This window comes from Sus scrofa, chromosome 14, assembly GCF_054392235.1.
Source record: "Sus scrofa isolate SSC_HxYL_T2T_F1_AM1 chromosome 14, Sscrofa_HxYL_maternal_Yorkshire_Landrace_v2.0, whole genome shotgun sequence".
NCBI classification, from domain to species: domain Eukaryota; kingdom Metazoa; phylum Chordata; class Mammalia; order Artiodactyla; family Suidae; genus Sus; species Sus scrofa.
In genome coordinates, this window is record NC_139396.1 from 110,406,612 (window position 1) to 110,421,254 (window position 14,643).

The 14,643-nt window shown below is 41.9% G+C and overlaps 1 non-coding gene across 24 annotated transcripts in view; it reads right to left on the reverse strand.

The window, feature by feature from the left end:
- The window catches only part of LOC102164631 (uncharacterized), a 97,089-nt gene that overhangs the window by 35,013 nt on the left and 47,433 nt on the right, over positions 1-14,643 (reverse strand). For 21 of the 24 annotated variants that reach the window (XR_014827471.1, XR_014827466.1, XR_014827463.1 and 18 more), the window contains one exon: positions 4,526-4,615. The exons of the other annotated variants lie outside the window; for them this stretch is intronic. This is a non-coding gene — a transcript (uncharacterized LOC102164631). The remainder of the gene's footprint in view (positions 1-4,525; positions 4,616-14,643) is intronic. 24 annotated transcript variants of the gene reach the window in all.

Here is a 14,643-nt window from a genome sequence, read left to right on the forward strand (position 1 = left end):
TAAGGATCCAGTGTTGTCACTGCAGTGGCTTGGGTTGCTGCTGTGGCATGGCTTTGATCCTTGACTTGGGAACTTCCTTATGTCCTGGGCACAGGTGAAAAAAAAAAAAGGAGCAAATAAAAAAACTCCACAAGATGTTTTCATTTGACATAATTCCATGAGACACTGGAAAAAGCTCTCAATAGCCAAAGCAAGAATGAACCAAGCACCCCAATAGTGACTGAATTATAACCATGAGTATAATGGACGTGGGAAAAATAACTTCACAGCAGGGAAACCTGACAAACACGACCTCAGCCACATGACCAAAAGTAACATGAATGGTGATTAAGTTGCCTTGAGAGCCTGTCCCCAGATGTACAATGAATATGCACTTGACCTCTGAAATCTGCCTCCGTGAAACCCAGAAACACAGTCTAATCTTGAGAAAAATTCCAAGTAAATCCCAATGTGAGACAGTCTACAAAATACCTGACCAGTCCTCTCCACACTGTCAAGGAGAATCTGAGAAACTACCAAAGCCCAGAGGACCCTAAACAGATATGATGACTATATGACATGTGGTTTCCTGGATGAGGTCTGGCATATAAAAAGGTAGAACAAGGGGAACCAGAATAAAATAATGGACTTCAGCTTATAAAAAGGTATCAACATGTATTCATTGTGACAGTTCTATAGGAAGCGAAAAGGGGAAAATTTAAAAGGCAAATAAGATAAAACTATTGCATCAAACTGGAAATTTAGAGGAAATGAGTGATTCTGTAATGATAACAAATTTACAAAATGACCCTAAAATAAGGAAAATACAAAGAGATCAATAAGCTACCTCTTCCCTCAGCTGGTTCTCTTCTCATTACTCGGGTTTCCTTCTCCTGGAACAGAGATGTCTGGCAGCTCCCCTAAGATCTGACCCCACTTAGTGTATTTACCGCTGCCCACCATGACCCCCATGAATGAGGACACCCTGCCAGAGGGAGGCTCAGGGATTTTTTTTTTTTTTTTTTTTTTTGCTTTTTAGGGCTGCACCTGTGGCATAAGGAAGTTCCCAGGCTAGGGGTCCAATCGGAGCTGCAGCTCCTGGTCTACACCACAACCACAGCAACATGGGATCTAAGCCACGTCTGCAACCTACACCACAGCTCACAGCAATACCAGATCTTTTACCCACTAAACGAGGCCAGGGATCAAACCCATATCCTCATGGATGCTAGTTGGGTTCGTTACTGCTGAGCTACAAGGGAACTCCCAGGAGCCTTGGGGAGTATTGATTCTGACATGTCAGCTAGACTTTTTTGATTCCAATGGATTGGAAACATTGATATAAATTTGTAAACTTCTTAATGATAGAACTAATACTTGCAAGAGGCAGTTATAAGAGTGATTTTAGGCCTGGTGGGACAGGGGCTCACACTCTCACAGTGTGACCTGGCCCCTTTGTCCTACTAAGTGACTTTGTGGTGGCCCCCTCCTCTGCACAGACTGTCTCTGCATCAGGGGCCTCCAGCAACTCCAGGTTGAAACTGCTCATGTCCATTTTACTGGGAAGGGTCTTTCATTTTTTAGGTTCCATGGGAGTCAGGGCTTTAAATCCCTTTGCTCTGGCCTGGGTCACATTCTCATCCTTGAACCCACTAGAGTACCAGGAGGATGGAACATGGGATTAGCCAGAGGTAGGCACATGTCTACCTTTGAGGTGGGTGGAACAGGGGATCAGTCCTCTTCAAATGTGTGGACCAAAAGCTGACATGCTGAGAATAGATGCCGGGTTGGGGAAAGCAGCAGATTCCACATCACTGACAGCTCACTGAATAACTGTGTATCTGAAGCCCAAGGAAGGAAGGGGTTCTCTTAGGGTCAGGGACTGGGATTACCCATCCAGTGCTCTTATATCCTTCCAGGATCACAAGATCTTCTTCCACTTGCTGAAAAAGCAACTTTGTTGGTGATGGTAAACTCAGAGTTCCTGCCCTGGGTATCGGGTCCTCACATTTCGGAGACTGGCCAAGAATAGCCTGTGTGCCCTCAGAATGCACACGGACCTCATTCCTGACCTTGGGAGGTGGGAGACCAAGAGTCATATCTGCCCCTGGCCACATTAATCACCTACCCGTGAAGAACATATCTACTCATCTTTCAGTCTTTGCTCTCTACAGAATAAGTATTTACTAGAGGGGTAAATACTTAGTCAGTGAAACAATGGGACTCTCAAGGATTATTCTACACCATAACAGAGTTGGGGGCTTTCCAGAGACCACAGGGTATGGGCCACAGAAGCACATACCTCCCCCCCAAGGCCATATGGCCTCAATGTGAAAACTGCCTGTAAGGAGGCCCAGCTGCTTCCATACCTTTGATTCTCGATGAATAGGAATGTCAATCTTTGTTACACCCTGAAAGTCAAAAGACTACAGGGCCAGTGTGTGCGGCTGCCATGATCAGAGCCATAATGCAAGATGTGGAGGGTTACTGCCCGTCTTGGCAGGATAAGAGGCTGAGGAAGGAGGCATTTGTCTCACTGACATGGGTGTTGGGGATGGAAACAGCCCAAGGAACTGTCTGGCCGCCCAGGTAGCTGTTCACTAAGCAGCACAATCAGCTTAGTGACTGGTCACAGCAGTTTGAAGAGCCAAGGCTGTCCTGAGCTGGAGGACCATGGATGGCTGCCTGGATGCTCAGAGGGCAAGGGCTGTTCTGAGACCTGAGCGTTTCTACATCAATGTGGGTGGAACAAAGGATCCATCGCGTCCCCAGTAGGGCCTTGCCAGCCCTCAAGAAGGCAACAGCTGGGGGCTGGAATCTCGATGCACCCAGTCCTGTACAGATCCACAAATGTCTACTGAGTGCCCTGACAGAGTGGGGCCTGCATCACCGTTCCCAGGCAGGAGGGTGGACGGAAGCCCTGCAAGACCATTGAGGCCCTAAGAACACTTGACTGAGGCTGAATTCAATTTGAAACAGTGAGTGACCAGAGCAGACATTTCATTCATCTTCTATCAGAGCCTAGGACTGGAGGAGAAAAACAATGGTTTAGCTCAACCTTGACCCTAACCCTGATCCTAACCCTAAACTCTGACCCTGGCCTAATCTTAGCTCTCTCTAGCCTGTACTTTAAACAAGTACCTTACCTAACCCATACTCATCCCTGTATCCTACCTGAACCCTAATTCTAGCCCATACCCTAACACCCATACTCCTCACACCCTGAAATGAAAACCATAAACCTTAACCAATAAACAAAATTATTAAATGTTTTCAATAATCATATGCATAAATAAGTCATAACTGTAAACCATAACCACAAAACTTAAACCATAAGGGCAACCCTAAACCATAACTCAGCCCCAGCATCCACAACAGTCCCAGACCTAATGCTAGCTCTTCAAACCACCACCACCAAACCAAATCTAATAAATCACACAAATACATCATAAAAAAGAAAACTATATTAGTATACCCTATAAACAGGAATATAAGAGAGTCCTCACCAAAGAGTAACATGAAACCAGTACAACATTAAGTGAGTGATACCATAATCAAGTATCTACACTAGAAATGTTCAACATGTTAAAACTAAGGAATGTATTAAACCATAATAAAGGTGTGAGGTAAAAACATATGATCATATCAATTATTGTGGAAAAAGCTATAATCAAAATCCAGTGCTGTTTTATGATACAAACACTCAAGAAAGTAGGAATAAAAGAAAACTTGTTCAATATGGAAAAGAACAGTATACAAGCATCATGTTCAAAGTTAAAGACTGAAAGATTTACTCCTGAAATCAGGAGCAAGGCCAGGAAGCTGTTACTCAAAAGCGTACTGGAAGTTCTACCCAGAGTCTTGAGGAAAGAAATAAAGGCATCCAAGTTGTCAATGGAAAAATTAAAACTGTGTCCATGTACAGAACACGGATCACATCATCTTACATACTAAACTACCTATATCAACAAAACTTATTTGAGCATGTCAACTTGTTCAGCAAAGCTGTAAGAAAAAAGTCAATTCACAAAAATCTTAAATGTATACACTAGCAATAAATAATCTAAAAAAGAATTTATGAAAACAATTCAATTTTAAATATCAACGATAATATTTAGGAATATATATATATTTCTTTCTTTCTTTCTTTTGTCTTTTAGGGCCACACCCATGGCATATGCAGGTTCCCAGGCTAGGGGTTGAATCTGAGCTGGAGCTGCCGGCCTACACCAAAGCAATGCCAGATCCAAGCTACCACCATCTGCGACCTATGCTGCAGCTTGAGACAACGCTGGATCCTTTAACCTGCCAAGACCAGGGATCAAACCCACATCCTCATGGATACTAGTCAGGTTGTTAACCCACTGATCTACGACAGGAACGCCTTAGAAATATATTTAAGTAAAATATAAGACTTGTTTTTGTGTATGTAAAGTCTACACATTTGAAATTAGTGGAAAATACATTATTTTTCAAAATACCACATCAGTACCATGCCAGAAAAGCAGAGAAAACATCAAACATCCATATAGAGGCCAAGCCTTACCAGATCCATTTCACCCAAAGTCCACATGTAACTTAGAGATACTGTGGGAAGATTGTATTAGGAGTCGATTTCTTCCATGTTGTGGGTGACCTGAAAGTGGGAGAAACAGTGGGATTTCTGAATTTCCATTTTCCACATTATTCCACCAAAAAACTATTAAAAATAAATGAATTCAGTAAGTTGAAATCAATAAAGTAACAAAATCAATACACAAAAATCAACTGCAGTTCTAAACACTAATAATGAATCATTAGAGGGAAAAAACAGCCCTATTTATAATTCCATCAAAAAGAACAAAGTATCCAGGGTTAAATTTAACCAAGGACATGAAAGACTTGCACACTGAAAGCTTTAAGACATTGATGAAGAAACTTAAAAAGACACAAATAAATGGAAAAATAGCCTATTCTCATGTAATGGAATAATACTATTAAAATTTTCATTCTACTCAAAGCAACAGACACAGTGAATGCAATCCCTACCATAATTCCAATGGTATTTTTCACAGAAACAGAGCAAATCATCCTAACATTGGTGTGGCACCACAAAGGACCCCAAACAGCCAAAATGCTACTCAGAAAGCCGAAGAGGCTGGAGGCATCTTGCTCCTAGACGCCACAGTACAGTATGAAGCTACAGTCACCAAAACAGTGTGGAATTGGCACAGGAACAGGTGCAGGGACCAGAGGAACTAGAGAGCTCAGAATTAAAATCACAAGGACAGTTAATTATGACAGTTAATTTATGACAAAGGGGCCAAGGACACACCAAGGGGAAGGACAGGCCCCACAATAAGCAGTTCTGGGAAAAATGGACACTACATAACTCATGTTGGTTACACGAAGCACAAAACTGACTAAAAACCCTTTTCAACATCAAGCCCTTCTGGGGTCACATGAAGCCCCCGCAAGGCCAAGGCCAGTCACACTGAAGCTTCTCCCTACTTTTCCTCCCAGGCCATCAGGAAACCCAGCTCCTGTCTGTCTGGACGCAGACCTGTGTTGCCCTGAAGCTAAATCCCAGTGACTCCTAAGGAGACTGAGCTCCTGTCAGCAGAGTTGGTGATCCAAGGTGACCCAAGCCTAAGCCCTGCCGGTGCCTGAAGAGACTTGGAATCACTTTCCACTGCACAGAGCCAAGTCGCGGGTGGAATGTGTATACGCTGTGGGTCGCGGGGTAGGGACTTGGCCCTCCTGTGGATAGCGTGGGAACTGCAGGCTGTGCCTCACTCACAGGTCACTGGAGACAGCGCCCCCTGCTGGCACAACTGCTGAATCCCTTAAACTGTAGAAATTCAAAACGTGCCAAAACTTTTCTAAAAATAGTTAAGGAACAATTAATTGGAAACCCCAGGGAATGAAATGAATTTGTTGCAAACTTTACGATGTACATCAAGTTCACGCAAAATTATCCATACACAAATTTTAAATACAAAGCTATTAAAAATTATTTAAGAAAAAATAGAAAAACAAAAGGAGCTTGGGTTTGGTCATGTAGATCATGAGCTCTGAGTTTTAACACACGACAAAGAAGGGAATCCAGAAAGTAAAACAAGGAATATCATGGACTTTGTAAAATTCAAGATTTCTACTTTGTGGAAGGTCTTAGAAAAATCAAATGACAAGTCAGAAACCGAGAGAAAAATATTTGCAAATAGACATTTAACAAAGGATTTGTTGCAAAATATACAAGGAATTCTAACTCAAACAACCCTAAAAAAATAGGGAAAGCTCTGAATAAACACTTGATCAAAGAAGGTACACAGATAGTACACAAAACTATGCCCAGGATGAGGAGGCAGAGAAACAACAGTCCAGCTTAAGTCCCTGAGTCATGTGCGACCCTGCACTAGTCCTGTCCTTCCTAGAGGCCTCAGAGACGGAGAAGGAGGAAGGGGAAGAGGGCTAGTTATGCTTAAACCTAACTCTAAACCTGACCACTCTTGCCATTTTCATTTGACATGGTCTAGGAGCTATAGTAATTATATGAGAAAAAGAAATAAAAAGGAATCCAACGGCAGAGGAAAAAGTAAGACTTTACTGTTTTCAGATGATACAATACTTGTATAGAAAATCCTGAAGACATACAGCACAGGGAACTATATCCAAACACTTGCGATGGAACATGATGGAGGATAATGTGAAAAAAAAAAAAAAGAATGTGTGTATATATACATGACTGGGTCACTTTGCTGTTCAGTAGAAATTGACAGAACACTGTAAACCAACTAAAATAAAAAAATAAAAATCATAAAAAAAATTAAAAAAAAGAGAAAATCCTGAAGATGACACCCAAAAACAAATACAACCCAGTAGAAAATTCAGTAAAGTGGCAGGATAGAAAATTAATCCACAGAAATTGGTTGTACTTCTACACACTAAAAATAAATTATCAGAATGAGAAATTAAGTCACGCTCTTGTGGTACAGCAAGTTATATATTAAGCATTGTCACTGCAGTGGTTTGGGTCATACATAGTTGTGGTGCAGGTTCAATCCCTCCTTGGGAACTTCCACATGCCATAGGTACAGCCAAAAAAAAAAAAAAAAAAAAAAAAGAATGAGAAATTAAAAAAGTAACCCCACTGACAATGACATTAACAAAAATAAAATACCTAGGGTTACATTTAACCCAGGAAGTAAGAGACCTGAACTCAGAAAACTGGAAGGCCTTGATGAAAGAAACCAAAGACAGAGTTCCCACTGTGGCTCAGTGGTAATGAACCTAACAAGTATCCGTGAGGATGCAGGTTTGATCCCTGGCCTCACTCAGTGGGTTAAGGATTGGGTGTTGCCATGAGCTGAAGTGTAGGTTGCAGATGTGGCTTGGATCCTGAGTTACTGTGGCTGTGGCTGGCAGCTGCAGCTCTGATTCAACTCCTGACCTGGGAACTCCATATGTCGTGGATGCCACCCTAAAAAGAAAAAAAAAAAAAAAAAAAAAAAAAAAGAAGAAGAAGAAGAAAATGAAGTTGAAGATAACACAAACAAATGAAAAGATATGTGCTGGTCATGAATTCAACCAACTTGTACTTTTAAAATGATTCCACATCCCAGGACAATCTAGAGATTTGATGCCATTCCTATCCTATCAAAACACTAATGAGATTTTTTGCAGAATAAAAATGTGTATGGTTCTAAAATGTTACGGAAACAAGGAAGAACCTGAAGAGTCAATACAATTTTAAGAAAGAAGCAAAAACCTGGACATATTACTCTCCCTATTTCAAACTATACTACAAACAGAATCATCAAAACAATAAGGTATTGTCACAAAAGAAATACACACAGGAGTTCCCACTAGGGAGCAATGGGATCAGCAGTGTCTCCACAGTGCTGGAACACAGGTTTGATCCCTGGCCCAGCACAGTGGGTTAAGGATCCTATGCTGCCACGCCTGCAGCATAGGTTGCCAACTGCGGCTTGAATCTGATCTCTGGCTTGGGAACCCCACTCCAAAACAAAAACAAAAACAAAAAAAAACAAAAACAAAAAAAACACATAGATCCATGGAACAGAACTGCAAGCCCAGAAATAAACCCATGCTTATATGGTCAATTCATCTATAACAAAGAAAGTGAGAAAATACAATGGGGAAAAGATAGCCTCCTCTTTGATAAACAAAGTTGGGAAAACTCTACAGCTACAAGCACAAGAACAAACTGAAATCTTATAAGTCTACAAAATAATATAAAAACACATCTAAAAAAATAACCTCAAAATGAATCAAATACTTCAATGTAAGACTTGAAGCCATAAAACCCCAGAAGAAGACACGCAGTGTGCTCTTTGACATCAGTCTTAACAATATTTTTGGGGTCTGTCACCTTAAGCAAGGGAAACAAAAGCAAAAGAAACAAATAGGACTTCATCAACTGAAAAGCTTTTTAAGAGCAAAGGAAACAATCCACAAAATGAAAAGGCAGCCTATTGAATGTAAGAAAATATTTGCAAACAATGTATCTGGTAAGGGGTTCATATCCAAAATAGACCAAAACCTCACATAACTCAACCTTACAACAAAAACCAAAAACAAACAAAACATTGGCGGAAGACCAAACTTTTTTCCAAAGAATATACACATATGGCCAGCAAACACATGAAAGGATGATCAATATCACTTACCCCTCAGGGAAAGGCACACCCAAATCACAATGAGATTATCACTTCACACCTGAAGGAATGGCTATCATTCAAAAGACCACAAATAACTCTTACTGGTGAGGATGTGGAGCAAAGGGAAACAAACCCTCAGGCATATTGCTGGGAATGTTTATTGGTACAGCCACTATGGAAAACAATACGGAAGTTCTTCAAAAAATTAAAAAAAGAACTACTGTATGATGAAGGAATCACACTTGGGGGTATTTTTCTGAAGGAAACAAAACCACAAATTCAAAAAGATACATGCATCCTTTGGGAGTTCGCATTGTGGCGCAGTGGAAACAAATCCGACCAGGGACCATGAGGTTGCGGGTTCGAACCCTGGCCTCAGTCAATGGGTTAAGGATCCAAGTGTTGCTGTGGCTGTGGTATAGGTCGGCAGCTGTAGCTCCAATTCGACTTCGAGCCTGGCCCTAAAAAGTGCACACACACACACACACACACACGATATATGCACCCTTTGAGTTCTCTAGTGAAGCCACCAAAGTGTTCATCTACAGATGAACAGATAAATATTTCATATATATATATGTTTACATACACACACTGGAATATGACTCAGCCATAAAAGAGAATGGTATCTTGTGACATGAATGGACCTAAAAGGTATTGTGCTAAGTGAGAGATGTTGTCACTTTTATATAGAATCTACAAAACCAAACACAATAAACTAAAACGGACTCTCAGATTCCAAGAACAAGCTCATGGTTGTCAGAGGGAATGGGGTGGGGGATGAGCACAATAGGTGAGAAAGGTTAACAGGTACCAAATTCCAGTTATAAAACAGATGTCGTGGGGATGTGATGTGCAGCTCAGGGAACAGAGTCCACAATACTGTAATAACATTGTATGGGGATGATGGTAACTAGTTTTAACTTGGTGATCATTTTGTAATGTATGAAAATAGCAAATTACTATATTGTATATCAGAAAACTAATATAATCTCACACATCAATTATACATCAATCTTAAAAAAGAAGAGAAAAATACTAGTTCAAAAAAGAGCACAGCAAGATAAAAAGGAGATGTCAGCAGAAACTTTGAGAGTGCAGGCTGAAAGGATAATGTATGCTGAAGTTTGACTGGCAAGTGGCCCACACAAACTGAAGACTGGAAGAGGAGCAACCATGTGATACTACTGGAATATTTGTTTAAGTTTTTTTTTTTAAAAGAAATTTTGAATTTACAGCAAAATTGGGCAGAGTGCAGGGATGTCATGCCCCCTGCTGTGCTGTGCTGCATCGTCGTCCCAACACCCCCCACCCCACAGGCGCTGAGGGCCTGCCGCTCCCCAACTATTCTGTCAGCATTCTCTGTGTCTGTCGCTATGGGTGAATCTACATGGACACATGATCACCAGAGTCCACTGTGTACATTAGGGGTCACTCCTGGTGATGTACAGACTATGGGTTTTGACACCTGTATGTCACCACAAATGTATCATACGGAACAGTTTCACTGTCTTAAAAATCCTCTGTGCTCAAACTATTTATCACCACCCCCATGCCAGTCCTGCTACAAACCCCTGGCAACACACTTTCACCCCTTCTATGGTTTGCCTTTCCCTGTATGTTGTATATATATTTGGTACCCTAAGTTATGCCACCTTCCCAGATTGGCTTCTCTCAGCAAGTAATATGCACTTAAGGTGCCCCACCTGTCTCCCCATGGCTCCATATCTCATTTCTTTTCAGTGCTGAAGAACATTCTGTTGCACAGATGTACCACAGTCTATGTGTCCATTCACTTCCTTTTTTTTGCTTTTTAGGGTCACACCTGTAGCATATGGATGTTCCCAGGCTAGGAATCCAATTGGAGCTGCAGTTGCTGGCCTACGCCACAGCCACCTGGGATCCAAGTCACATCTGCTACCTAGACCACAGCTCACAGAAACGCTGGATCCTTAACCCACTGAATGAGGCCAGGGATTGAACCTGCATCCTCATGTATGCTATTCAGATTTGTTTCTGCTGAGCCATGATGGGAACTCCTCCATTCACCTCCTGAAAGGGATCTTGGTTGCTTCTAAGTTCTTGCAGTTATGAATAAAGCTGCCCTAAACATCCCAGTGCAGGTTTCTGTGCAGATGTAAGCACTGGACTCATTTGGGCCCAAGATGTTCAGGGCTGGATCATACGGTAAGAATGTGTTTTCATTTTGAATGACAGAGCCCATGGTCACAGAGTTTTTGAAGATGGTAGCTGAAAGCATGGCAGCATACTGAAGAATCAAGCCAAAGAAAGAGGCAGAATTCAAAACTGTCGGCAAGAAAGATGTTTCTGAGGCAAAATCACATCTCAGCCCTCTTAGAGTTGACAGCTGGTCCTGAAAATTAAATGGAAATGAGATAGATTTACAGGATAGAAGCACACACATTTATTTCCCCTAGGTTTTATGTTGTAACCCAGGGCACCCTCCTAAGGAAATGAAGAAAGGACCAGAGAAGTGGCAAAACTTATCTTTTTGGGCTGCACCTGCAGTATGTGGACGTTCCCAGGCTAGGGGTCCAATCAGAGCTGCAGCTACCAGCAGCCTACGCTACAGCCACAGCCATGTCTGTGTCCTATTTATACCACAGCTCACGGCAACACTGGATCCTTAACCCGTTGAGTGAGGCCAAGGATTGAACCCGCATCCTCATGCCGAGTAGTTGGGTTGTTACTGCTAAGCCGCGATGGGAACTGCCTAAGTGGCAAAATGTAAATGCTTTTCTGTGGGGTTGAACAAAGACAGGCGATTGTGGAAAAGGAAATACACTGTGTGGGGAGGCTAAGGAGGACGAGAATTATGTTGAGCAACATCTGTTTGGACAGAATTCTCTCATTCTCTGCTTTCTGCCCTTGAGGATAACAATGTCATCCTCCTTCCAGCAGAGAGAGGACACCTTCCATGGGGCTGGGGTGGGAGGATGGATATGTTGTCTCCTGCTTCCAGGAAGGAAAAGGGGAAGGCTCTGCACACCGTTCTTGCACCTGCAGTATTGGGGAGCTTGTTTTGTTTCTGTTTTGAAGGTGTTCATTGCTCAAGGCAATATTCTGCTTTCCTTTACATCTAAGTCCTTTACGTGGGGTTTGGCTTCTGACAGGAGGACGGAAACATTTTTCTGAAGTGATGGGGCTAGACAGGCAGAGAAAGCTAAGATGGGTGTGGGCCCATGCCCATTCTTTCCTTATGTGCTGGGAAGGTGATTCTGTTCTTGCCAGATAGGATCTTATTTCTCCATAAATGATCTGGCAAGATACCAGCTGAAAAGAAGAGCAAAGGTCAGAACAACATGGAGAAGATTGATGAGAGATGCTGGGATCTCTAGAGCAATGATTGGGTCAGAGGCAGATGCACATCCCTGGTCTCTGAACCACTATGTTTATGGCCAATTTGGTGTGCAGACCATTTTGAATGTATGGTGCTACCATTAGACCAATTTAACCCAAGATGTGAAAGAGCTGCAAACTGAAAACTATAAGACATCAATGAAGAAACTGGAGATGTAAATAAATGGAAAGATATCCTGTGCTCTTAGACGCAAAGAATTAGCAGTGATACAATGTCCATTCTACCCAAAACAGTATGCTCATTCAATGCAAATCCTGCCAAAATTCCAATGGAATTTTTCACAGAAGCTCAACAAACAATCCTGACATTTATATGGAATCACAAAGGACTCCAAACAGCAAAGGGGATCCTGAGAAAGGAAAACAGCAGCTGGAGAAAACCTGCTCACTGACTTGAAGCCGTATTACAAAGCTGTGGTAACCAAGCAGTATAGAAATAGCATAAAAAGCCACACACAGGCCAGGGGAATAGAATAGAGAACCCAGGAATAAGCCCACATATGTGGTCAGTTATTTTATGTCAAAGCTGCCAAGAACATCCACCAGGGAAAGGACAGTCCCTTCAATAAACTGTGTGTCACAGAGAAAAGGGAGAATTACTGTGTTGGTATTTTGGGGACATCTGGAGGAGTTTCTGACAGTGAGGATGCAATCTGTCCATCTTTTTCCTCCTTGGTAGAAATCTCCATATGACATGAGCCTCTATAAATTGTGGCCTTAAGAAATTAGAAATGAGATTCAAGTTGTCTCCATAGTCAATGTCTCAATGTTAAGTATCACTTCAACAAGGTAATTTAAAATGCTTTTACTGAATGACCTTCAACAAAATAGACTGGAAACTATCAAAAAAAAAAAAAGATATCTCACTCTAGAAGACAAAGAAAAGGCCAAATCGAGACAGTAGTAGTGGCAATGACACGATATAAGCAACCCCATACCTCCCGGGTGGGTGGCCCACAGACTGGATGCCCACAGACTGGAAAGTAACTATATTGCTCTAGAGGCTCACCCATGGGAGTGAGAGTTCTGAGCCCTACATCAGGGTCCCACGCCTGGGGATCTGGCATTGGGAGGAGGATCCCTGTAGCATTTGGCACTGAGGGCCAGCTGGGCTTGTGTGCAGGAGCTCCACAGGACTGGGGGAAACAGAGACTCCATTCTTGAAAGGTGCACACAGGCTTTTTGTGCATTGGCTCTCAGGGCAAAGCAGAGACTCAATAGGAATCTGGGTCAGACTTGCCTGCAATTCTTGCAGCATCTCCTGGGAAAATAGGGTGATGTGGCTCATTGAGGAGGAATGACACTGGAAGCAAAAGTCTTGGGAACAATCCATCAGTGTGTGTTCCTCCAGAGGTGGCCATTTTGGAAAAATCTGGCCCATCAGGGCTGAGAAACCACAGGCAAAACATCAAACTAGGTGGGAACACAGACTCAACCATCAGCTAACAAATTGCCTAAAGACCCCCTAGGCACACAGGCACCTCTAATCACACCCAGAGACAAAGTCCCACCTGCCAGCGGGATAAGAATCAGCTCCTCCTACCAGTGGGCAGGCACCAGTTCCTCCCATCAGGAAGCCTGCAACAAGCCCCTGTACCAACTTCAGCCACAACAGGGGCAGATATCAGAAGCAAGAGAGGCTACAACCTTATTGTATGCAAAAAGGAGACCACACTAAAAATCTATACAAAATGAAAAGGCAGAGAATTATGACTCAGATAAGGGAGAAAGAAAAAACCTCAGAAAAACAACTAAGTGATGTGGCGATTACTAACCTCCATGAAAAAGACTAGACTAATGATAGTAAAGATGATTAAAGATCTTGGAAATAAATTGGATGCAAAGATTGCTAAATTACAAGAAACACTGAGTAAAGAAATAGAAGATTTAAAGACTAAGCAAGCAGAGATGCAAAATACAATAACTGAAATAAAACATTCACTAAAAGAAGCCAAGAGCAGAATACAGGAGGTATAAGAACAAATAAGGTGGAAGACAGACTGGCAGAAATCACTGACATGGAATAGAAAAGAGAAAAAAGATTTAAAAGAAATGAAGAGTCTCAGAGAACTCTGGGACAAAGTTAAATGCACAAACATCTGTATTACAGGGGTGCCAGAAGGATGAGAGAGAGAAAATATTTGAAGAGGTAACAGCCAAAAACTTTTCTAACATGGGAAAGGAATTGCTCCCTCAAATCCAAGAAGCACAGTGAGTACCATAAAAAATAAACCCAAGGAGGAACACTACGAGACACATTTTTTTTTTATTTTTATGGTTTTCATATATATATAATGATTTTTATTTTATTTTTTCATTATAGCTGGTTTACAGTGCTCTGTCAATTTTCTACTGTACAGCATGTTGACCCAGTTACACATACACGTATAGATTCTTTTTTCTAACATTATCATGCTCCATCATAAGTCACTAGATACAGTTCCCAGTGTTACACAGCAGGATCTCATTGCTTATCCATCCCAAAGGCAATAGTCTGCATCTATTAACCCCAATTTCTCAATCCATCCCGCTCCCTCCTCCTCCCCTTTGGCAACCATGAGTCTTATTCTCCAAGTCCATGAACTTCTTTTCTGTGGAAAGGTTCATCTATGTCATATATTAG